Source organism: Podarcis pityusensis (assembly GCF_964106645.2).
Source record: "Podarcis pityusensis genome assembly, chromosome: 5".
Taxonomy (NCBI): Eukaryota; Metazoa; Chordata; class Lepidosauria; order Squamata; family Lacertidae; genus Podarcis; species Podarcis pityusensis.
Genome location: NC_138032.1, coordinates 73,529,317 through 73,554,964, shown reverse-complemented (window position 1 = coordinate 73,554,964; position 25,648 = coordinate 73,529,317). Strand labels below are relative to the sequence as shown.

General features: G+C 41.4%; 2 long non-coding RNA genes across 2 annotated transcripts in view; one reads left to right on the top strand and one right to left on the bottom strand.

Annotated features, from left to right (window-relative positions):
- Nucleotides 1–620: 620 nt before the first annotated feature.
- LOC308476975 overlaps nucleotides 621–25,648 on the bottom strand; it is a 67,293-nt gene continuing 42,265 nt past the window's right edge. Inside the window, exon 4 of the long non-coding RNA XR_013986301.1 lies at nucleotides 621–715. This is a non-coding gene — a long non-coding RNA (uncharacterized lncRNA). The remainder of the gene's footprint in view (nucleotides 716–25,648) is intronic.
- The window catches only part of LOC308476927, an 808,687-nt gene continuing 783,695 nt past the window's right edge, over nucleotides 657–25,648 (top strand). The window contains exons 1-6 of the long non-coding RNA XR_013986197.1: nucleotides 657–750; nucleotides 2,762–3,011; nucleotides 11,120–11,304; nucleotides 13,308–13,460; nucleotides 15,130–15,283; nucleotides 15,653–15,736. This is a non-coding gene — a long non-coding RNA (uncharacterized lncRNA). The remainder of the gene's footprint in view (nucleotides 751–2,761; nucleotides 3,012–11,119; nucleotides 11,305–13,307; nucleotides 13,461–15,129; nucleotides 15,284–15,652; nucleotides 15,737–25,648) is intronic.

The window sequence follows — 25,648 nt, the reverse complement described above, 5'->3', positions numbered from 1 at the left end:
CCATATCCTCTGTTCTGTAAAGTGGGATGCAAAATTTAGAACCGAAAGGGGATAAAATATAATCCACAAATAATGCTAATTCTGCAAAAACAACAACAATCACTAACATCACCACATACTTCACTTAGTGTCCATGAATAGTCCCTATTAGACTTATCTAGATCTGGGACGAGCAAGCAGAAGTTATCCAGGTGTTGCTGGACTCCAACTCTCATCTGCCCCAAACTGCCCCAAGGATGATGGGAGTTGTAGTCCAACAACATCTGGTGGGCCTTAGATTGCCAACTCCTGATTGTTTTGGTGGATCTGGGCCTACTAAGAGGGTGTTGAGTAGCAGCAGCATAGACAGGAATTCACAGAGAGATTATTATTTTGCTTTTACAATGTTTCAGTGGAAACCCATGAGGACATTTATGTTAGAGGCAGATTGCCAAGTAACAGCTTCAGCATACCCTTTAGAAAATAGAGTCGGGCATAGCGGAGCCTTTTAATGACTGTAATATTTATTCCTTGCCATCTTCCAAACAGATATGGCAGCTTTGCACCAGGGGAGCAATATCGGCACATCCTTTGAAGGCAAACTCGATTAGCATCATCTGAAGAAAGATGACATTTGGGGAGCATTATCACCAGGCAAACTCAGATCAGACAGGGTTGAGCAGGATTCAAAGCTAACAACAATAACAGGCTTGGGAAAGGAATACTCAGAAGAGACCTGTCAAGGCAAGCAGATATAGATAAACTGTACAGGTTAGTTCAGGGAGCTAAAGAGGGCAGGTGCCGCAGGTACCACAAATAATTGGTGATTGTGGCTGGGTGATGGAGGAGAGGAGCACCCACTTGTAAATACCAAGTAGTGGCAGCAAATTACGCCTCAGCATTTTGCAAGTCTGCAGTTGCCGTTTGGGTCAGCAACTCTGGCACAGTTGGGGCTACTAATGTCACCAATAGGGCTGGGCGATATCTGCTTTCCAACATCATAATATACAGTGGTACCTCGGGTTACAGACACTTCAGGTTACAGGCTCCACTAACCCAGAAATAGTACCTCGGGTTAAGAACTTTGCTTCAGGATGAGAACAGAAATTGTGCGGCGGCTCGGCAGCGGGAGGCCCCATTAGCTAAAGTGGTACCTCAGGTTAAGAACAGTTTCAGGTTAAGAACGGACCTCTAGAATTAATTCAGTTCTTAACCCGAGGTACCACTGTATTGCCAACTATACTTTGTGATATGGCAGCGTATTACAGTGTCAGAAAGGAGATGATTAGTGTCACTGTGCACATCTTCTGCCTCTTCCTGATGAGGACAGGTGGTGCTGCCACAAGTGGAGCACATCAGCCGGGGCACCGCATGGCAAGGCACCCTGGAGTCGCTGGCCTCTCCAGAACCACCAGCTCCATTATGCCGGATGGGGCTTACCTGCCCCCCCCCAATATTTTCTTCAAGTTGGCACCCTTGGATCAGAAGAAATGTATTATTGAAGTTAGTGTGTTTAGATCCGTCTTGTGTCTTGAGACAAGAACAAACACTTTATACTTTAATCTCAAGTAGGGAAGGAGTTTTCTTAACTTGGAACTCTGGAGAAGCCTGACTACTGGAAAGCAGTAAAACTGATGTTCTGTTGGGACACTCTGTTGATCACACTGGTTGAAGTGTGCTGAAGTACCAGCAAATGGTGGGCCCATGTCTGACAGCCAACTGACTTCTACACTGCATGGCCTTAGAACTCCAAATACAAAGCCCAGTTTGTGAGTCATAACTGTGGGCAGAGAATTATGCCTGTTGCCCTGACCTCTGCACATATAGCTAAATGTCTTGACAGTACATGCCACTCTGTGCATATAGAAAGGTCCCTAATGGCACACCCAGAGTCTATTTATTCTGGCCCAGTTCAGATTTTTGTCTGAATAAATTTATTGTACCGATAGATAACCTCAGCACTTTATGTCCGGCACATGTGTGACAGCAGAATTTAAAAAATGGAGCTCATCTCAAACACATTAATAACTCCTTCATCAAAATCTTGAGCCAAAAAAAGTGAGGACCCATTTTGCCAGTCATCGGGATTGATTCTCTATCAAATAACAAATGGCTTCCATGAAGCTGAAGACATTACTCAAAGGACTGTTGTTCATTAGTTCAGCTCATGGGTCATATGTGCAATTATAGTTATCAACATTGTCTTATGATGGATGGATTTCTTTCTCTCTCTTAAATTTCCATAAAGACAAGTGGCATTCTTCATCTTATATCTACTTCTCTGTAATTCAGAGTGCTATGAGATCTTTGTCAGAACTAATGCTTATTATATGCAAACTGATGGCCCATTAGTTTGATGGGTAAGACTGTGGTGGTGTGAAGACAGAGGTCCTGTGCCTCTACATGCCGACCAAAGGTTGAGGAAGCAACCCGTACCAGGTTCACCCAAGAGCTGAGCCCATCACACTTTGACTTGTGATGGCAGAAATCATGTTGTGCCAGAGGAAGGAAGCACTAGCATCTGTTTAGTCATTGTGTCTCTTCATTTTACAGTGTCAACAAGTCTAGGTTTCTCCAGTGCCAGCTGATGACAGGGAAGAGGGTACTGTGGGATTCCCTAGGTAGTATTGTATTTTCATTATGTCATAATGATGTCAGAGAACTATTATTGGCAGCTGCAAAGATTCTAGAGCTGCTCTGTAAGAGTCTTCTCTGGGCTATGTAGAAGAACGAACAGACCTCCTTTCACTCACCATGGACCAATCAGTTCTTTTGTTGGCAGAGTTCTCTCCTGAGAGGCAAGCTAGCCACAAAGAGACATAGAAGCCAAATCATGCTGGAGACCTGGCTCCCTGAAGTGGATAATTCTCTGGACTGAATTTGCTACCACTCGTGCTACTACCGTGGTGTGAGGAGAAGCACTCACCCCTGCTTCTTGTTCAGTTCTTAGTAGTGATGGAAAGCATTTACTGGAGAGTGAATAAACGCTTCTGGCTGCAATCAGTGAAAATGTGAACTTAGATGCATAAAATGTAAGTGAAGAAATATGGGGGAACCAGAATCTAAGCCAGATGAGCAAAGGACCCATGTCTGACCCTGGGCTGTACCATTTGAAACTGTAAATAAAGGGATCTCCATGTAAAATACTCCACAGACCTGAAAACCTGGCATGTTGGGAGGAACTTTTCAGAAGTCATTAGAATAGTAGTGGTGGTGGTCATTAGAATAAAGTGTTATATGGTAGACTTAAATTTTGGTTTATATTTTGGTTTGACAATGGTGTGGGGAGCAGAGTGAAATGGAATGCCTAATCTTTAAGCAATTTTGATAGTTCAGTTGAGTGCTCTAGAAAGCTATTTGCTGTTATTCTGTTTCTTTTTCTTTGGTGATCACTTGTAGGCAAGTAAGATTGTCTTCCATAAACACGGTTTTAACAATGAGTCCGTAAGTGACTATGGAGGCCAATTCTGGATCCACGCGTCCTTCCACAGTGGGGACATTGGTTTTCAGGCGGGAGTTGATAGTGGTGTGGATTTGCCAAGCATGCCTTCCTTCTAGCATGTTTCTGCAGTGTGTCCTGAGTTTGAGTGTCATCAAAGCCCATGACACCTTTGGTAAAGGTTGTTCTCCAATTGGAGCGCTTGCAGGCAAGTGTTTCCCAATTGTTGGTGTTTATACTATATTTTTTAAAAATTTGCCTTGAGACAGTCTTTAAACCTCTTTTGTTGACCAGCAACATTACGCTTTCCATTTTAAAGTTCAGAATAGAGTAGTTGTTTTGGAAGGTGATAATCAGGCATCTGTACAACATGACCAGTCCAATGAAGTTGATGTTGAAGAATCATTGCTTCAACACTGGTAATCTTTGCTTCTTCCAGTACACTGGTATTAGTTTGCCTGTCTTCCCAAGTGATGTGTACAATTTTTCAGAGGCAGCGTTGATGAAATCTTTTGAGGAGTTGGAGATGGTGTTTATCAGTGGTCCATGTTTCACAAGCATACAGTAAGGTTGGTAGGACAATAGCTTTGTAAACAAGCATTTTGGTTTCCCTGCGAATGTCCTGGTCCTCAACACTCTGCACTTCAATCGGGAGAAAGCCGCACTTGCAGAGCTTAGGCGATGCTGGATTTTGGCATCAATGTCAGCCCTTTTGGAAAGATAACTGCCCAGGTAGGAGAAGTGATCAACATTTTCCAATGTTACACCATTGAGTTGGATTTGTGGCTCTGCAGAGGGGTTATTTTGTGCTTGTTGGTGCAGCACTTTGGGTTTTTGGATGTTGAGCGATAGGCCAAGATTTTCGTAAGCTTCTGCAAAGATATTTAGGATGGTTTGGAGGTCATCCTCTGAGCATGCACACACTACGTTGTCATCAGCATACTGAAGCTCTATGACGGTAGTTACAGTAACCTTGCTCTTTGCTTTCAGCCTGCTCAGATTGAAGAGCTTTCCATCTGTTCGATATATGATTTCTACTCCAGTGGGAGTTTCCCTTCGACAAAGTGTAAGATCATGGCAATGAAAATAATGAATAGAGTTGGGGCAATAACACAACCCTGTTTAACACCTGATCCCACTGTGAATGGTTCACTTTGACAGCCATTGTTATCCGTGATTGTTGCTGTCATATTATTATGGAGGAGCCGAATCATTCTGTTTTATTAGTGCTAGGAAGGCTGTGGAATTGGCAAGGAGTTATGATGCATTCATTTGCACTTGTCTCTGTGGGATCTGAATGATATGCAGAGCTGTCGACCAAGGCAATCCTCCTTGTATATTTAATTGAATGCCTTTGTTTCCTTTGTGACAGAGATAGCTAGCTTCCGAATCTGCAGTCAGGTCATGAGTCCAATCCATGCTGATCTCTGACTTGGGACTTTTAGCCAGAAGGAAAACAAAATTTACTGTTACTGGTATTGTTAAAAATACTATAACAGCCCCTCCAGGGACAGTCCTGGATTTACAGAAACCATCCTGGTTTCTGATTTGATCTTGGAATGTCCTGCTTTTCCTTAGGATGTTCCTATTTTCATCGGAGAAATGTAGGAAGATAAAGAGTTATGTGACCCCTGAACAAGGAGATAAATAAATTGCAACCTTTAGAAGACATTTGAAGGCAGCCCTGGATATGGAAGTTTTTTATGTTTAATGTTTTATTATGTTTTTATATATGTTGAAAGCCACCCAGAGTGGCTGGGGCAACCCAGTCAGATGGGTGGGGTATTATTATTATTATTATTATTATTATTATTATTATTATTATTGAATAGGATGTTCCTACTTTCATGTTGGAGGAGAATTGTTGGAGGGCATGCTATAATGGTGATAAAAGTTGCAATTGAACCAGTATTGCCAAAGAGATAGGCTAGAGTAGGATGCAACCACCAAAGTTTCTTGATTGCGATTTGGGTCTCAGTCAGCAAATAAATATTTGTTTTGCTTGTCATTGCATTCATTTACCATTACCTCAGAATGTGGCAGAATCGCTGTTTACAAGCATTCAACGAGCTACCTTAAATTGCTATTGGAAGATGGGCATAGTGACTGTTTTGTAACTCTTGCCATAGAAAATGTGCTTGTGTTAAGGTTAGTGCAAATGAGAAGTCCCTTCTTCAAATTGTTTGGGCCACCAGGAACAAAAGTCAGGAACAGGAAGTCAATGTATGGCATTAAAGAATAACAACCAAAATGCCATCACATATGTGGAAAAACCACCCATAAAAAAGAGAAAAATGCACTAAATCCACACCAGCAATGATTGGCTGTATAATGGGTTATTTACTTTTTGGATTTTCTGTTGTAGGGTGAATCTGGATTAAATGTTTTTAAAAAATAAAAATACAGGCTGGCATTTTGATGCTAACAATGCCATGTGAATGCTGTGAAAAACATGCATGCATAAGCAGCACTGATGCCGTAATAAACTCATTTGGAAGCACTTGTCACAATCACAACATAAAATTCAGGACTGCTTGGAGGAAAACTGCCCACCCAAGTAACATCTCTATTGCATATGTATGCAGTGTCAATTTCAATGCTCTAGATGGCAGAAAATATCTAAAAACCCACTACTCTTTCAACTTGCTAGGTTAACTTTCTCTCATAAAAACTGTAAAATACGAATACACAATGGAAAAATCTAAATGCACTGTTGATGGTTCTAGCTGTCTTCTGCTGCTGTTTTGGGGGTTAAACTCCAGTGATTAGAATTCCATGCCTGCTATTACCTTAAAATTGATGCCTGTGCTACCATAACATTTGCCTTTCATCTTCTGCAGATGTTCATATTCTAAAGTTACCAAACAAGTGCTCTCTTCTCTCTCTCTCATTCTCTCTCTCTCTCTCTCTCTCATTCTCTGTCTCTCTCTCTCTAACCACCTCTCCACTTGTGATAAAAGCATTGAATAATGGCTGAAATCAAAAGAATTCTGTGATCATCTAGAGATGGCTGCCCTTCTCTCCTACTGACTCCGTTTCTTGCAACTAAACATCTCCTTCTCTTTCATTACTGCATTACTGTTGGACAAGCCTAAGACCACATTCATACCACACATTTAAAGTGCTATGATACCACTTTCAACAGTCATGGCTTGAAACAACTAATCCCTCTTCACAGAGAACTCTGGGAATTGTAGCTTTGGGAAGGGAATGGGGTCTCCCCAAAATTTTCAGCACCTGTAACAAACTACAGCTCCCAGAATTCTTTAGGGGGAATCATGACTGCTGAAAGTGATAAGACTAGGATCACATACCCTCCAATATTTATCTGATGTTCTATTCTACTGTTGTTGTTGTTGTTGTTGTTGTTGTTGTTGTTGTAACCCACCCATCTGACTGGATTGCCCCAGCCACTCTGGGCAGCTTTCAACATATATAAAAACATAATAAAACATTAAACATTAAAAGACTTCCATATTCAGGGCTGTTTTCAGACAGCTCGGGGTTCGAATAACTCCATAACCTCCCAACATTGCTCCAATGAAAACGGGTGTCTGAAGGAAAAGCTGGACATTCTGGGATCAAATCAGAATCTGAGACGGCTTCTGTCCCTGGAAAAAAGGGACACTTAGAGAGTCTGGGATCAGGCCCACATCTACAGCACGGGCTGAAGGAAGCACATGAGACAGAAAATAGCATGCAAAGTTACAGGCTTTAGATAGGTTAAAAACAGAGGGCCATGTTATGAAATGAAAACCTGTCAAGTAATAGAGTTATTTACTGTGGGACTGATAATGGTGCTTTTATTGGCAGTAGGCAAGATGTAAGGCGTTCATGAAGTGGAGTGTTCATGCTCTAAGTGAATGGTAATACACATCTGAAAGCGTTTTTGGCTCTGAGCCTCAGATCACTTATTTTGGAGTGGTCTCAGAGGGCTATGGCTTCCCATTCTAATACCACAGAAACACAGTAAGAATTATGACTATGGTCCACTGGGAAGTTTTCTTGAAGAAGCTCCAATTAAATGTATTCTTTTGGGGCCTCTGCAGAAGAAATGCCCAATTAATTGCGCCCTGTTGTCTTGGGGGACCTGCTTGTCAGGAGCTTCCTTTACACACACACCTCAATTTTTAAAAACTAGCAGCTAGCATTAGTGGAGGACCCCCCTCCCATTCCCACCCACTCCTCAAATAATTATGTGAAGCACTGGAGAGCTAAATAAAAATGCTCTAAAATGCAAAAATGAACAAACAATGTTTGTATACGACCTGCAGATGGCAGTAAGAGATAAACTATAGGAAAATATTCTTAATGTAATTCTGGCTCTTTCTCTCAATGGGCTGCCAGGCTGCAAAATTTGTAATCGCTGCATGCAACTTTCTTTTAGCCAGGCTAACACCCATGTTTGTTTGTTTTTTAAAAGACTTGGCATCTCTTGTTAGGAACGGAGTAACATATTCCCAATAATGTGAATGACTTCCCAATGCTATTGCTCACTTACACAGTGAGGTTTTCTCTCAGGCTTTTTATTTACATCAGGGTTATGCTTTTAGCATAATGTGTCAACAGCATTTATTGAACACGGTCACATCCTTTTACCACTGGGCAGATGCAAACAAAAATGGGAAAATCATCTCCAAGTCAAAATCATCATGGTCATCTGAATTATTATTTTTTTAACATGCTGGGCTACTTCAAAGGTTTAAGAAGAAAAACAGTGAATTATGGTAAATTTACAGCCCAACCCTATGCATGTCTCCTCAACAATAAGTCCTGTGACTGAAATGGAACTTACTCTGAGGTAAGTATGCACATAATTGCAGCCTTAAAATGCCATCCTAATCACAGTTACTAGAAAATCAACCCCACTGAACACATTGGACCTTCCCTCTGAGCAATTATTAGGAGTTGACACTTTTACCATATAATCTCATAGCTGTTGTCCTGTACCTGAGTTCAATGGGACTCACTTCCAGGTCTACACTTAAGGTTTTTAACATTAAGGAATGGTTTTGATAATGTAGATGGACACATGACGTTCTACTTTTACGTTCATGACGTGTTATTACCTTGTCTTTTTTATCGCTTAATTTTTTATCGTTTTATGCTGCTATATTGGTGAAACACTGCTCATATGTCCCTATGTAGTGTTTTACCTTTTTTTTTTTACTGCATTCAAACTGTGACCCCCCCCCCCCATGGGAGCAAGGAAGAATTAAAATGGTACACAAGAGCAACCAACAGCACAGATAGAAACAGCGTACTAGAAAATGGTGTGGCCGGGTATTACTTACATTTGAAAGAAAAAAGCAAGGTAAAGAACATTTTAAGTAACAAGCATGCCCTGCGACGTTTTAGAACAACATATCTAATATTGTTCTAATAGGAGGAAATAACATTAAACAGGTCATTGTAGATCCAGCCTTAATGTGGCTAATGTAGATGCATATAATGCACATTATAATGTGGCTAATGTAGATGCATATAATGTGAGCTGCCCGCAGGCTTCTGGTTGACGAAAACAGGATGCTGGACTAGGTGGGCCAGTGGCCTGACCAAGCAGGTTCTTCTTATGTTCTTATAGTTACATTGTTATGATTAATAAAAGACTATATATTCTAGACTGATGCACAGGGATTCTCATCAGAGCCCTAGGTAGAAAGAAGGAACAATGCAATTATAATAAGAATAGCACAGGAAAGACTTGGTAACAAATAGTTTTGAAAATCAGGTTGCAGGAAGAAGTGTGTGTATTTTGCAGTCTGCATAAAGGAAGGCATCCCTTTGTATGAAACAGAATGGAATGTCATGATCTGAAATGCACCCAGAGGCTGCATCATTGATTGCTATCACGCCTTTGTATTACTGAAGAGGTGATATGTTTCTCAGTCACACTACCTGTGGCTGGCTGTGTTGTATTGAGGGATTTGAGCATTATAAACGGCTTGAATTTTCTGCTCTGACTAGGTTTGCTGTTGGTAACCTCTAAAACACACACACACACAGAGCCCGGAACTATTACATTCCAAAGGAGAAGGCACTCTAATCCAAAATAGGACTTGTAGCTCAGATTAAGGCTGCAAAGCCCTATGCCCACTTACCTGAGAATAAGCCCCTACTGAACTAAGTGGGACTTAAAATTGGGTCTACAGACTTGTATAAGATTAAACTGTAAAGCCCTTAGCATTTTCTGGATCCCTCATCCTAGAAACGTTGGAGGGTATATTGTTGTTGCTTTTGGTGGTGGTGGGGCTCTCAGTTTTTCTTTTAAACAGCTTCTGCAAACCTCAGGGTTTGCATGCCAACGTTTCCTCTTTCTTCTCAGTGGGCCTGCTTGCTATTTGGAGTGACTATTTCTAGTTTATGGGACATGGGTGGCACTGTGGGTTAAACCACAGAGCCGAGGACTTGCCGATCAGAAGGTCAGTGGTTCGAATCCCCGCAACGGGGTGAGCGCCCGTTCCTTGGTCCCTGCTCCTGCCAACCTAGCAGTTCGAAAGCACATCAAAGTGCAAGTAGATAAATAGGTACCGCTCCAGCGGGAAGGTAAACGGCGTTTCCATGTGCTGCTCTGGTTCGCCAGAAGTGGCTTAGTCATGCTGGCCACATGACCCGGAAGCTGTACGCCGGCTCCCTCGGCCAATAAAGCCAGATGAGTGCCGCAACCCCAGAGTCGGCCACGACTGGACCTAATGGTCAGGGGTCCCTTTACCTTTATTCTAGTTTATATTCATGCTACTGTAATTGTTCCATCCTTTTTTAATACTGAATTTTAAATTGCTGAAGAGTAAAGCTATAATAATAAATGTTGGCAGCCTGCCATTACTCTAATTTCTTTCAAGCCTAGAACATGGTTGCTCCTTCCTTGGTTTACGTTAATATTTCTAAGCTGCAGAGAATTTTAAAGAAACCTGAAAATGGGGGGAAACACACTTTTAACCACTTGGAAATGCTGTGCAATTGAACCACAGCAAGGGCCCCAGTTGGGCTGGTGCATTAGTCTTAACATAACAGTACATCTAGCTTTGCCTGTATCATGGCTTCAGTATTGGTATGAGCAAAAAAACCCCCACACCTTGTCACTTCAAAGTGGTGAGGAAGACTTGGGTTCCTGTGGAAGAAACAGGTTTGAGTCTGTCATACGGGTATGGACTGGGGGAACGCAGTTGAACTAGGGGATTTATATCAGACAGTAGCATGGACTTGCCTTCTGGCAGTCACCTAATGATCCAGGCAAGGAGGATACTGGGTCATGGTACACAGTGCATTTGGTTAAACTGCCTACAGTTCCTTTACAGCCCTGATGGTGCTCTTAGAATATTATGCCCTGTTTTGGGGTGGATAGGATGAGTTGGAGCTAACTGCAAAAAGAAAGGAAAATCTATTAAAATCTACAGGCCACCCAACATATGATGCAGTTCCAGAACATAGCAGAAACTTATGGGCTGATATCCCTCAGATGGTACCATTTTTCTGGTGGCTTATGGCAAACTTTCTGACCCTCAGTTTTTTGGCATTGTGGTAGAACAGCAGCATTCAAGGTGCTACATTTAATATTTTATTCAGGTAGGTTCAGAAATGTGCAATAAATGTAATTGGAAGAGTGTTTTCCAATTAAAATGCCATATAAAAGTACTTAAATGCATTGCTTAGCATTAAATACTTATTGAACACTAATTGCATTTGTTTGCCATTTTTCAGAGGCATTTAAAGTGGCTGCAGATAGGCTGGATTCCAATCTGGCTCATCAGTGGATTTTGAAACTGTTGTTGCTATGCATTTGAAGTGCTCTGGAATGTATGTTCATCCTCCGAGGTCTTGCTTATGAATTCTCACTACCAAATTCAGTGGATCAATGAAATAAAAAACATGGTTGATTCCTAAAGGTGAGTTAAAAGCCCTCCTTGCATAAGGTTTTGCAGTCTCTTCTCCTTTTGAAATTTGATGTGTGAGCACTGCACGATGTGATCAGAGCTTTGCTGTTGACATCTGTCTGTCTTGGGAGACAATGGAGGAGTGCACTTTTGGGGGTGAAGTCAAACTGCTGGAAGGTTGTAGCACCTACTGTGGCTGTAGAGACTGATACAAGAGAGACATGTTTTGTTGCAGCTGGGGCAGATGAAAGCGTCTGGCTGTGCTGCTGTGGCTTTTCTTCTCTCTATGTTCCTCTCAGAGGTCATTCCTCCTCTGGTCACTGCTATGGATGCACAACCTGACTGTCTCTGGCCACTGTGGTCATCTGCAAGGGATTCTCACATGGTAGGATTACGTTGCCAGCCTTCAAGTCACATCTGCAGACATCTTTGTAACTCAGAGCTGGTCTGCCAATGGGCCTGGTGCCTGACGTCAGCAGTCCATAGAGCATGTCCCTGGGGATCCTGCCATCTTCCATTCTCTGGACATGTCCAAGCCAGCATGGCTCACCTCTCCATACCCTTTTTGAGAGGTGAGCCATTGCTTTATGTATTAAAAATAGAGCTTTATGTATTAAAAATAGTGTGGGTGTTAGATGACCATTCAAACTCTGTGCTGGGAAAGTTGAATTCTGTGACCTTTATCTATGATACTGATCAGATAATTTTGTGTAGTTTCCCCTACATTCCTCTGCAACTTATCCTGCACACAGTTCTTATTGTGTTAGTTTTGGGAAAGGGCATAAAGCTATGTAGATCACTGTGCCTCTATTATGGATCACTGGCTATCTTACCTTGCAATCTCATCTTATCTGACTTCTAAGATTTCAGCAGGCATTGCCCACTCAATTTCAAACATGTATTTGTTTACCAATGAGGGCTAAAACTTGCTTCATTCAAATGAAAGCTAAGGTTCTCAGGAAGTTGGATTTTGCAGCCAATACCATGTTCTACACTCTTTCTATGTCCCAACTTATTCATTGCATGCACACAGTCTGAGTTATGCATCAAAGCACATGGTGCTTTGCTTTATAGGTACTGGAGCTTAAAGTCTTAATTTTGACAATGAGGGATATGGCAGAGCTGCCAGTGGTGAAGGAAGAGTAGGTCTCTTGAGGTAGAAGTTTTGGAATTCGGCTGCTTATGAAACAAGAAATTTTGAAGAGTTAACCATCAATCCCTCAGTGATTGAAAGTGAGGGAATCCTAAGAGTTTTGCAGACGAGTACGAGGGAATCCGCAAGATCATTGAAGAAGATTTAAGTGTGCACAGTCAGATTTACTGACTGAGTAGGGATATCAGAGAATTCTGGTGAAAATGGAAGTGGAAATTCCCAGTGATTGCTTGCATGTCACATGTCCAGAACAGTAATCAATCCAGTGAATATTATTGACATTTGCTGCTACTGTTGCCTTCAGTCCACAAATGGTATGTAGTCGATTACGTTCTCCCACGCTTGCTCACCCACCCAAATTTGCATTGTGTTTTCTTTGCAATAAAATAAGCCAGCTGGAATAACATAATGACAATAATGGAAGTTACATAGTTTCGCTGCAGCAGCGAGATGAACAATTGTTTTTGTGTGTGGAGGGGGAACTGCTGTGGAATGGAAACAGGGCTGCATGCAGTGAGTAAAGGATGGAACAGAAAACGGGAGGTGGTTGTGAAGGGAAACCGTGTAAGAGACAGAAGTCTCTGCAGCTTTGCCTGCACTTGAAAAAACAGTGACACTGCCCCCCCGCCCCCGCCGCCCCACTGATACGATGTAAAGGCATTGTTTAAACCAGATAGTGTTGTTCCATCTGAAAGGAAGGGCAGAGAGGGCAGGCAGTTGGCGAAGTCCACCTACCTTCAGACGGTCAGGCGGCATTGCAGCCTGGCCATGTCTCTGATTGTGATCATTATTTTCTTGCCTGCTGAACTGTGAGTATAGTCCCACCTATTCACCAGGTTCTTCTTCAAATCAATATTTCAAGGGTCTTTGGATAGGGGAAAAACCCTCAAGTGATCATGATAACATAAAATGATCAGGCAGAGGGCCTTCTTGGTAGTGGCACCCTCCCATCAGATGTCAAGGAGATGAGAAACTATATAACCTTTAGAAGACATCTGAAAGCAGCCCTGCATAGGTAAGCTTTTTAATGTGTAACATTTTGTTATGTTTTTATATATGTTGGAAGCCACCTAGAGTGGCTGGGGCAAATCAGACAGATTTGGGGTGTTGTTGTTGTTGTTGTTGTTATTTTGTGTTGACTTGAATGCTGGTTACTAATTAATGTAAAGTATTATTTTTTCGATAATGCCAGAGTGAAATATCCCCCCACTCATTTTCAGATGTTTCTGGTGTATGACTGGAACACAGTGGGAGATGCCCTTAAAGGCAGGTTCTAACGGCGTCCCAAAAAAATAAAAATAAAATCCATAGCATTTTGTTGGCAGGACTTTTCACATATCCAGTAAACTAGGGGTAGGGGACCTTTCTTAGTCCAATGGCCATATTCCCTCATACCAGAGGTAGGCAGGGCCAGAGACCTGGGGTGTAGCAACAGATATGATTCTTTCCTTTGTACAGTAGGTTACATCCCAGCCATATGAAAGTCGAAACCCCCATAGACCCATCTCTCTCTCTTCTCAATCCAGGTAAGCAGGAGGCAGTTTTTACAGTTCAATGACACATTCCAGCGAGGCAAAAACTCTCATGGATGGCGCAAAGCATCCAGGGAGAGTTGGGTGGCCTGAGCAGAATTCAGTGGGTCAGCCAGAAAGGCCCGGAGAGCTGCATTTAGTCCCCTGTGGCAAACTACCTGATTATGGAGAATGAGACCATGCCATCCTCTTTAACAAAGCCGCCTTCAGAAGGGCAGCAGCAGTTATTCAGCCTCATGGCTCAAATGGCAACTAAGTATATCATAACAGCAGGGATGATTTCTCAATTGCTGGCTGCCTGGGGCAAAAGAGCATTAAGGACGACAAGATGTTCCTGGCTTCAGGAGAAGAGGTCTTAGAAAATGCTCATCTCATGCCTGACTTGTCATATGGCATTCGGCATTTTTGGAACACTTTTAGAAAATGTGGATTGTAGAAAGCAAAGACAGTAGACTTTTCTATTAGCAAAATGTTGAGGAAAGCCAATGAGACCAATGCTAAGAAAGCTACCATCAGTTTGACTCTATAGAAATTACCTCTGAAAGTTGTGAAATATAGTCATTGGTTTTTTTATATGTGTAGCATTACAATTTCTGTACTTCTTGACCTACTTCTTTTTTTCCTATAATGTTTTTGACCACAATTTTTATAAAATCTCTGTATTTTTTATAATTTAGATGAATTTTCTTTTTTCTTTTTTTGCATATTGTGATGAGTATGAGTTACTCATGCGTAAACTGGTGCCTCTCTAGGCTAATTTGCCTTGTTAAACCTTTCTGACTGCACAGCCCTTTCTCATCGTGGCTGCCTCAGTCGTTGGCAGAATCCGTCAGTGGGCGTTTCTTGAACCTCTTCCAACATAAAAGTTGTTTGACACCCAGTCTCCTCCTCCTCTCACTGCGCGGGAGTCTTCTGCGCAGGGAGGGCGTGGGTAGCAGAGGACCTGTGCCCTCCTCACTGAGGTCCAGTGAAGAGTCCTGGAGCCCTCTCTCCGATTCCCCCATCTGCCCCCCTTTATCCCTGGTGTTGCGCTGATTTGCTTCCCCCTCTACTGAGCTGTTTCTCCCCCTGCTGCTGGGTCCTTCGCCAGCATCATCTAGGAGCCTCCCCTTCGCCTCTCGCTCCGATGTCAGTTCCCTGACACATATTAAGAAAGAAAATACCTTCATATTTTTAAAAGATAATCTCCATGATTAAGCTCCATTTCACAACTCTCAAGTCAGGCTTGATTCCACAAAAGTAAAGTAATCCATATGAAATTCACTGGATACTGGAGCAAATCTCTTACTGTCCATGCTGATCGTAGGTGAGCATTCTAACACTATATATAATGTTAATACATTTTTATTTAGCTTTTCGTTAATTATCTGGGACAAGTTGAAGTTGGGAGCTAGGGTGAAATTAATTGTACACAGTGCCCCAGTTTCTTGAGTTCCTTGCGTAATTGTAATGCATAGCCTTTTGTACGTGCCAAATAATTCAGAAGGTTTTTCAAAAGAAAGAAGTTGAAATTCAGCTGTCACTTGCAGGGTGGAGTACCAGTGGGCTTGGAAGCTGGAGACTCTCAAATTCCCAGCTGTTATTGAGGGTATGATGGCAAGGTATTTAGCGGAAAGTACTTCTCTGGCCTCACCTCCAAAAACTGCTCACTGATTATTTGCATATTTCTTACCAGTTTGCTCCTTCTAAATAACACCTGCTGCTCAAGTTGCCTTAGAAAGCTGACGGCACCTGTTTCATCTACCTCTCCACATGACAGGTAACGGAGGAACTCATTCTTTCAGTCCTGCACTGGTATGCATAGTTTAAATTGTTTAATTTCTTTCAAAATCGTGTAACTAAAAGCCCTTCAGAAATTAGACTCTGTACATTCAGAGAGAAGGTGAGAAGGCGAATCTTGTCCCAAATGTCACTGCCCCTGCAAAATATTGCGGCTAGAGTGTTGATGGGTACAGGGTACCATCAACACACCACTCCTGTGCTCAAAAGCTTGTACTGGCTGCCTATATGCTATTTAGAATCAATGAGGTGGTGAGCTATATACAACTTAAAATAACATCAATCAAGTAGGGAAAATTATAGTTAAAAAGAAAGCTGCATAAAGATAACAGAATAGTCAACCATGGAGACAATTAAAAGCAATTTGTTTGACAGCCAGATGCAACAGAAATGCCTTTGCCAGTTTCCTAAAATTTGTCAAAGACCAGACCTGGTGGGCCTCTTTAGGGGAGCCGTTTCACAAGCAATTCACTACTAATATTGGTACTGTGGGACAAGAGCATAGAAAAGCCCAAATTAACATGCCTTCTGTTTTAAAATATGTTGATTGGAAGGTTGCAAGTTCCAGGGAAGCTTTCGGGAAAGTTGTGAGCAAATATGGCCTTTTTAAAAAATGGAATGGCCTTTCAAAACCAAGTGCATTGCAAGGAAAAGTAAATTGAAGTAAATCTGTGTCATCTTGTCTGTAAATTATAGTGTTTGCATAGTTTTGCCTTAGTTATCCGGTTCATTAACACTGGGGACAAGTGCTTGTTATATGCTATTTAAGTAAGTTGGCATTTCTTTGTTCACACACTTTTACTGGCATAATTAGATGTCAGATGAAGTTTGATGCTCACTGACCTTTACAGCAAAAAGGAAAGTATATACTCCTAAGCAAAACTTTAATTTCTTAGCCAAGATGACATACAAAAAAGGCTGCAAAGTGAGAACAGTGATCTGTTATATTGGATGAGCGTCTGTTGATGATAGCACATCATCATGTGTGTTTTCGGGGTTGTTGGGTGGGTTTTTTGGGCACCTTGCCAATTTACATCTTTTAAATAACTACTTTCTTAACTACTTTGTACCTAACTCACAGCTCCTTACAGTCAGTTATTCTTCTTCAACCAGTCTGCTCTTTCTGCCAATCCTATTGCTTTCGCTAAACCCTAATATTCTATTCATTTGTAGTTCCTTCTGCAAGAGAACAAACTGTTTTGGGGTTGTTGTTGTTTTTATTAAGCTCTGCTGTGTCCCTCCTGTTCTCTCTCTTTGCTGAGAAATTGCTGTTTCTTCAATCTGTGGCTTTCCTCTGAGTCACAGAGTTGTTCCTTCTGTTTGCTTTTCTAATTCTCTTACTTTCTTCCTCCTAAGGTGACAGGGGCCTGGATTTGATAGCGGATTTGATAGTGGTTCATTCTTCTAAAACCATCTTGGCAAGAATACAGCTTATAGTCTAGCAAGTAGTCCTTTATTTTCAGGTAGGTAGCCCTGTTGGTCTGACGCAGTTGAAATTAAAAATTAAAAAATAGTCCAGTAGTACCTTAGAGACCAACTAAGTTTGTTCTAGGTGTAAGCTTTCACGTGCATGCACACTTCTTCAGATACACTGAAACAGAAGTCACCAGACCCTTATATATAGACCCACCCCGCCCTCCCACTATATATAAGGGTCTGGTGACTTCTGTTTCAGTGTATCTGAAGAAGTGTGCATGCACGTGAAAGCTTACACCTAGAACAAACTTAGCTGGTCTCTAAGGTGCTACTGGACTATTTTTTAGTCCTTTATTTGTTTGCTTGTTTCTATAACGCTTAAACTGATACCATAATCACAGATATCACAATCATAACTGAAACCTCATGCCAGCTTGAAGGCTTACAATCAAGCTATTATTAACTCGGGGGTCATAAAACTGATGATAGGCAGGAAATGAATCTAAATAAATAAATGCTAAGGGCAAAGCATCAGGAAAGAGCAAGGAGAAATATGGAGAAGGGAGATATGTCTATGCAAAAATATATAATGTATTGTAAGTTTGTGGGGTTAGCACAGGAATGGATTAATGGAACCAGAAGGACTACTTGAAACTATATAGTTTCCAGGAACACCTTCTGTTAGGAGAATTATAGGTCAAATGCCTAGGTGTGACATGGTTGGAGAAGATTCTTCATCCTTATCCTCTCCTTTCTAGTCAGAGAAGAGACTGCAAACTAGAAATAGTTTTAGAGAGAGAATGAATGAGAGAGCTGGAGAGTGCATGGTTACCTTAGGAATTTTTGTTTGGTGCTGGCTATCCGACAATCTACAAGAAAAGGTTAGGTCTTGAGAGGTATTCTGAAAGATGAAAGAGAAGAACTGAGTTAAAGTGCAGGGGAAATATGATCCCATTAAGAGGCTAAAGTGAAAGAGAGCAACAAATGTACAAGCAAACAACTCAAAGAGATGACCATAGGAAGGCAAACTCTAGGGAGAAATACAGAACAGTAAAATGCTGACTCCTGGACTCTCTGATAAAGGAGCAATATGAAAGGAAATCAGCAATTCAAGTGGACTGGCAATAGCTAAGTGGTCGGAGTAGACTATGCCCTCCAAGCTTCGCTGTGTGACAGTCAAATCACAGAGCAACCTATATTGCCAGTTCTGGAATCAGATATTTCCTATGAGCCTTTTCCTTTAATCTCTCTTTTGGTTACTTTTACCCCTTCTAGCTCTCTTAAATCAGAGACAGGGAATCTTTTTCTGACCATGGTCCGTGTTACCTCTGTGAAAAACTGGGTGAGAGCAGCAGAAGCCCCATAAGTGGCCACAATCACACACTCTGTACACAGACATGCTTCACACATCCACAAGTACACACACACAGCAAGGTTGATGTGATGGCTTGTGAATGCTCTTCGCAAGCAATGCCTCTGCTCACTCAGAGATACATATATACAGTCTTTATTTTACATATGTACAAGCAGCGCATTACAATCATGCATCCGAATCCTCCGGCTTAGATTCTGGGAGTGGCTTATGCCAGTTCCTTCTCCAACAGAAAAGGCGGGGAAGTTTCACGTGATACCTCTCCCCTCTCCTCTTTAACACTCTCCTTTCCCTGCCAGACGGAATAGGCATTGTTTCACTGTCTGTGCCAGAACTTCCTGTGCAGTGTTGAGGCTCTGGTTCAACATTTGTGAGCCATTCCGCCTCCTGGCTTTCCCCTCTTTCCTCAATCGCCACTTCCTGCCCCCCTCCCTCTGTCTGTCTCTGCTCCTCCCCTGCATTCTCTGGCAATACCATGACAGTTGAGAGGGAGGAAAGAGAGGGAGGTAAAGGGATGTGTGTGTGAGCAAGAGAGTTTCTGTATTGTATGGTGGCTTGCAAAAGTTAAGAGTCCCTTTCTCACTGCAGAGCACAGGAGCCAAGCGATTTGGGGTCTTAGTAGACCACAAGCTTAACATGAGTCAACAGTGTGGTGCAGCAGCGAAAAAGAAAAAAGCTAATGCTATTCTAGGCTGCATCAACAGAAGCATCATGTCTGATCAAGGGAAGTAATAGCACCACTCTATTCTGCCTTGGTCAGACCACACCTGGAATACTGTATTCAGTTATGGGCACCACAATTGAAGAAGGATGTTGACAAGCTGGAACATGTGCAGAGGAGGGCAACCAAGATGATCAAGGAAACCAAGCCTTATGAAGAACGGTTGAAGGAGCTGTTTAGCCTGGAAAAGAGGAGAGTGATGAGATATGATAGCCATCTTTAAATATCTGAAGGGCTGTCACATGAAAGATGCAGCAAGCTTGTTTTCTCCTGCTCTGGAGGGTAGGACTCGAACCATTGCCTTCAAATTACAATAAAGGAGATTGCGACTAAACATCAGGAAGAACTTTCAGACAGGAAGAACTGTTCAACCGTGGATCAGTCTTCTTTGGAAGGTTGTGGACTCTCCTTCCTTGAAGGTTTTTAAGAAGAAGTTGGATGATCATCTGTCATGGATGCTCTAGCTGAGATTCCTGCATTGCAGGGGGTTGGACTAGATGACCCTTGGGGTACCTTCCAACTCTACAATTCTATGATTCTATAATTTGGCTATGTAGAAAGAGAGAGATCATTCTAAGAATGATAAGAAGCAGTGGGCAAAGAAGAGGCTGAGAGGCTACAAAGCCAATTGGGAAGACTTCTTGGGGCAGCCCACAGGATGCTGGTTCCCCATCCTTGGCTTTTATGTAGGAAGGTGGATCCACTTGATTCCAGGATCTAGTTAAAAGAAGGTTAAAAGAAAAGTAGACATGGAGACATTGGGTATCACTGATTTGTTGAGATAGACATTCTCCATTCTTGTGGAGGTGGAGGCAGTGATGAGGGCAGCAAGAGAAGATTGCAGCAAAGTACTCAGAAGTTTGGCTGCACTGTTGTAGAGCATTTCAAAATTGCCTGGAAAAAGAAGTTGTTGGCAAGAACTAGTAGTCTTTTCAAGTGACATGCCCAAGCATTGCACTGACATATTGATGCTTTGCTGTTCCAATATTCAAATGAAAATGATAAATAGTTGCCCATTTGAGGGACTGGGCCTCGGGAAAATTCTTGTCTGAAATAGTAGCAGGCTGCCAGATGTTGCTTTAAGCAGTGTCGTTTTGTTCTTGTCAGCTCATCCAGTTAATGGAAGCAATTTTGGTGCACTCCCTAGAGCACCTCATGTATATGTCAAAAATAATTTGCATGTGTTGGAATGAAATTAATAGAGTTGATTAGGTGGAGCATATTTCTTGCGTAAGGTTTCACACGGGGTTTTCTTCAGCAATGTGAGAAGTTATGCACGTCAGCAGGTACAAATCGGTGCTTTGTGGCCACAGGCTAGAGAAGGGATGGGCAAGTGGCAGTGTGCAGGGCACATCTGGCCCTCAGAGCAATATTTTCTGGTCCCTGGCAGTCCTGACGAATTTTAATCAAGGCATGATCAAAAGTTCTCAGCTTCACTTGCAAGGAAAAGAAAAGTTCCTGCAGTAAGACCCCACACATAATTAGTTCTCCCTCTTGGATTTTGTACATACTGTGTAAATATGCATATTTGTGTATAATTTTATGACAGACTGCATAACTGGGAAGCCTTTACTGCTTGATGGTGCCAATTTTATTAGGGAGCCTGCCCATTTGTGAAGGAGTCTAGACAAAGCACATTGAGCTTCTGTGAGCTTCTGGACCACTGTCTAGAGAACAGAATGAGCGCTGAAAACACAAGCCATCCCTTTGAAACATGCGCATCTAAAGTGTTTTCAGTGTACTTAGCAAAGTGTATGTGTAGCAAATATGGGTATTATGCAGTTAAACCTGCCAAAGAGCTTCTGATTGGGAAGGGGTCCTTGTTGAGTATGCACACAGTGGCAAATGAATGTAAATGGCAATTATACCTAGCAAAAGCTCTTGTGTGCTTAAACAATAATTTAATTAACAAGAGTAAAAAATAACAAGTCAACAATTTCCACTAAAAAGAAGTTAACTATAAAATGAAGTTCCACAATAACATATAGCTCACAATAAATGCAACTCATGGTGGTGGAAATTATGTATTTGCATCTTGAACAAAATGAAAAGACTTCAGGCTGATCTTTTCTTCTTTTTGTTGTCTCATATATATGAAATCTGCATGCCTCACCAGTTTAGCTCTGTTTTGTAATTTACGTAAAGGTTTTGAAAGGCTATAAACTGAAACGAAATGGCAACTTTATGAATCTCAGCATATTTGCTATTAGTTGCTTTCCTTCATGGAATCTTTTCGGTGACCTAAAAGTATTGCCACTTCATCTAACGACCCATCCAATGAACCTATTAAGATTGCTTGCCAAAGCAGTAAAGGATATACAGTTTTAATATTTGTTGGGGACTGGCATTTAATGGGTTTTGTAAAAAAAATAAAAAATGGCAAGTTTGCACTTTCCCAATCTAGCCATGATCCAAAGACCCTTACAACTAGTTCCATGTTCCCAAGTGGGGTTTGACCTGGCATTTGTTAAACAGCAGCTGCCCAAGCTGCCTTACCTACAGTAGCTAAATATTACATGTATTTAGTAATTAAGAGTTGGTGTGGTTGAATAGTCTGAGCAATAGAATTGGACCCATGAGGTTTCTCTGCTTAGTTGGGGACTCAGTTCTCTCCAGTTTGAATGCTCGGTCCCTAAACTGGTAACCCACTAAAGAAGGATGTCAGAGTGAACACAGGGATATTAAAGCATTCTGAATACTAGAAATATGTTTAAATCATCGTATATCTGGTAGCAAAAATGTCCACATCATTAAAAGAGCAAAACATAAAGAGGACTTCTCTGCCTGAACCCATCTTGTAATACTAAATTGTTAGTAGCTGGGTTGATAATCTGATGAAGTATCTCCTCTCAATGAAAACAGTTGATTCAGGGCTTGATCTAGTCCTCTGGCTCTAATCTTGCAGGAAAAATAGATTTGGAGCAGAAAATGCATATTCAAATGAGCCATTTTCTTAATAAAAAAAACAACCCTCAGAGCAAAGCCTGATTCACAAAATCCTTCAACATTCCAGGAGCAGGCAACAGCAGCAAATCTATATTCTGATGATTGCCTCTTTCCAACACATGGGAGGAGGAAAGGAAAACACAACAGGCGACCAGTATGTCGTCCAGGTGGAGCAGCTTTGTGGCAGGCAAAGCCTTCCCCACTAATGTCATTCATTCATGAGGAAGATGCCCAGCCAACCATGAGGAGCAGCAGCCAGAGCGCCTTCCCAAAAATGCTGGAGAAAGCAGACATGATGTGAAATTGTTAGATTATGGCGAGGGCAGAAAAGTGGAGATGTTTGGATGAACTGTGAGAGGCACACTGTGAGAGGGCTCGAGAGGCTGTAAATTGATTTCATTTCATTTAAATATTTCGGGGCCACTTTTCATTCCAAATCTCAATGTGCTCTACAGTAAAAACAAAACAAAAGCAACAATACTATGAAACATCATTTTAAAAAAGCCTCCGCAGCGGGCAGGTTAATTAAAAGCTGGCACCCAGTGATTTGGAAAAGCCTGTGTAAACATACATTTTTAGCAAGAGAAACAAATTGCTGTTGGTGCCTCCTGTATCAATGGCAAGGAGATCATAGTAACACCAATTTTTTAAAAAAGCATCTGGAAAACTACAGGTCAGGTAGCTTAATGTCTGCTCCAGTGAAACCGGTGCAAAGCATTGTAAACAATAAAACAACCTAGTATATAGAAGAACAAGTGTTTCTGAAGGGGAACTAGAATGTTTGCAAAGGCCAGTTCTCTGGCTCAGTAACCCTTTAGAGTTGTTAGAGTAACCCTTTAGAGTTCTTAGAGAGGATCAGCAAGTGATCCAGCTTACATGCACTTGGACTTTCAAAAAGCTTTTGATGCAGTCCTTAAGGTTCCTGAAGAACCTTGGTAGTCATGGAATAAGGGCACAAATCCTCCTATGGATCAGTAACTGTTTAAAGAGCAAGAAACAGAAAGGAGAAATGAATGGACTTCTCCCAATGGAAGGAAACGGGGATTCCCAAAGATTGATACTGGGACCTGTGCTTTTTAACTGACTCATAGATGAGTTGGAGTTTGGGAATGAGTTAGGTAGTCATGTCTACCAATGACACCAGATCCTGAGTTGGTAAATGCAAAAAGGGATTGTGAGGAGCTCTAAAAAGATCTCTCCAAGCTAGGTGAACGAGTGTTCAAATGGCAAATGGGATTCAAAATAAGCAAGTGTAAAAGTGATGCACATTGGGGCAATAAATAAATCCTAATTACCTTATACAGTGACTGGCCAGGGAAGAGATATTGGGCCATGGTGGGATAGTTCAACGAAAATGTTGACCCAGCATGCAGCAGCTGTGAAAAAGGTGAACTCCAATCTAGGGATCATTAGGAAATGAATTGAAAATAAAACTGCCAAGATCCTAATTCCATTCTACAAATCTATGGGACAATGCACTTGAAATAATGGGTGCAGTTCTAATTGCCATACCTCAAAAAAGACATCATAGAGGTAGAAAAGGTGCCATAAACTGCAACCAAATTAATCAGAGATGTAGTGACTCTCCTAAGAGGAAACGTCATGGGATTTAGATTAGAAAAAATGGCACACAAGTGGGGACATGGTAGAGGTGTATAAAAATGGATGTTGTGAAGGAAGTAAATCAAAGCTATTCTTCCCCTTTCATAATACTAGAACTCAGAGACAATGAAGTGGAATGTTGAAAGATTTAGAACATATAAAAGGAAGTACTTATTCACATAGTACATTGTTTAACTGTGGAGTTCATTGATATAGGATGTTGTGAAGGCCACCAACTTGGATGGCTTTAAAAGGGGGTTAGATAAATTCGTGGAGAATAAGGCTACCAATGACTACTAGTCACGATGACTGTGGGCAGATCTACACGTGTCCTTTATAGCATTAAAATACATTATTAAAATGTATAAAACCAGAGGGTGCTGCAGACCAGCAAACCACCAGCAATGGGAAACTGCCTTAAAGGTTTTGAACGTTATTAAATATAACATTCTATAAGATCATTGTAGATCCAGCCTGTGTCAGAAGCAGTATGCTACTTAACACCAGTTACCGGGGAAGTCTCTCTCAACTTCTCATTTTTTTCAAGCTTAAATTCAGTTTTCCACATTAGGGGGGGGGGAGTCCTCATAAAAATTCTTCAGCATTTTAGTGCAATTTACCCTGATATGCACATTTTTGTACGCAGCTTTCCCTACGCATTTTTCTATGTCATTTTCTCGAACATATGCAATTTAATGCACATTTTGTACGCTTCATTTGGATGCAGAATGGCATTGAAAAATTCAGGGAAGTGACAGTTTCAAAGTACGCTGCTTTTCAGTTTGCACTTTGTTTTAAAATTGTGCACTAGAATCACTTTTAAATGCACATTGCACAGTATTTCTTCCCCACCCTTAGTCACTGCCACCATAGCTAGTGTTCAGGGATGATGGTAGTTGTACTCCTGCAACATCTAGAGTGTCACAGGTCCCCCACCCCTGCTGTACCCTATAGTGAGCATCCATTTACCTCTGCATTTTCTATCACTAGTGAAATAAATACAATTCCAGGAGGCCAGTTAGCGTTACATTTTCTGTTGGCAGGAAATGAATACAGTGCACAAAGCGGAGGTAGAATTAGCATCTTTCATAGAAAGGGATGGCAGATATAAGAAGTGGATGGATGTTTAATTATGCAAATAGAGTTCTCAGATCTGATAATGCAGTGACATGAAACTGTCTTCACTGCATAGTCTAAAACATATGACGAGGAAGATTTTATCCCTAGGCTCTGTCTTTGGAAGGTTTTTTTTTAAAAAATATATATATATATAATTTCTAGGAGGGCTGGTCCCTTTAAAAGCACCAAGAAAAATACATCTGAGATTTTAATATGCCTTGCTGCTGCCAAGCCCCATTCATAATGACAACTGAAGTAGGCAGACAGTTCTGTCTCCTGTGCATTTATTAATTTGAAGAGGGAAAAAAAATGTCAGTGGGAAAGTTTTATAACTAGCTCTAGGAGATTAAATTTTGTATAAAATATTGGGCCCAACTCTGCCTAACTTAAAACTCTTATCAGTCTGATTAATTTGAAAGAGCAAGATTTAATCTCAGTTGATTAAAAATAACATGGCTGTACCAATCCATTGTCATTTGACTCCAATTCAAATGTACCCCAAGAAATCCATACAAATAAAATACCTGCTGGAGGTAATTAAGCATGACACCATTAGCAGGTTAGAAAATGATGTCTTTACTAGAAAAGGGGTCTCAATATAACAATATTGAGTTGTTGGAGTCCACAATACCCCAACGTAAAGGACAAAAACATACACAAACAATATGTTATCATTATTCACCTTTAGGCGCCAGGCGAAAACATTACTTTCACTG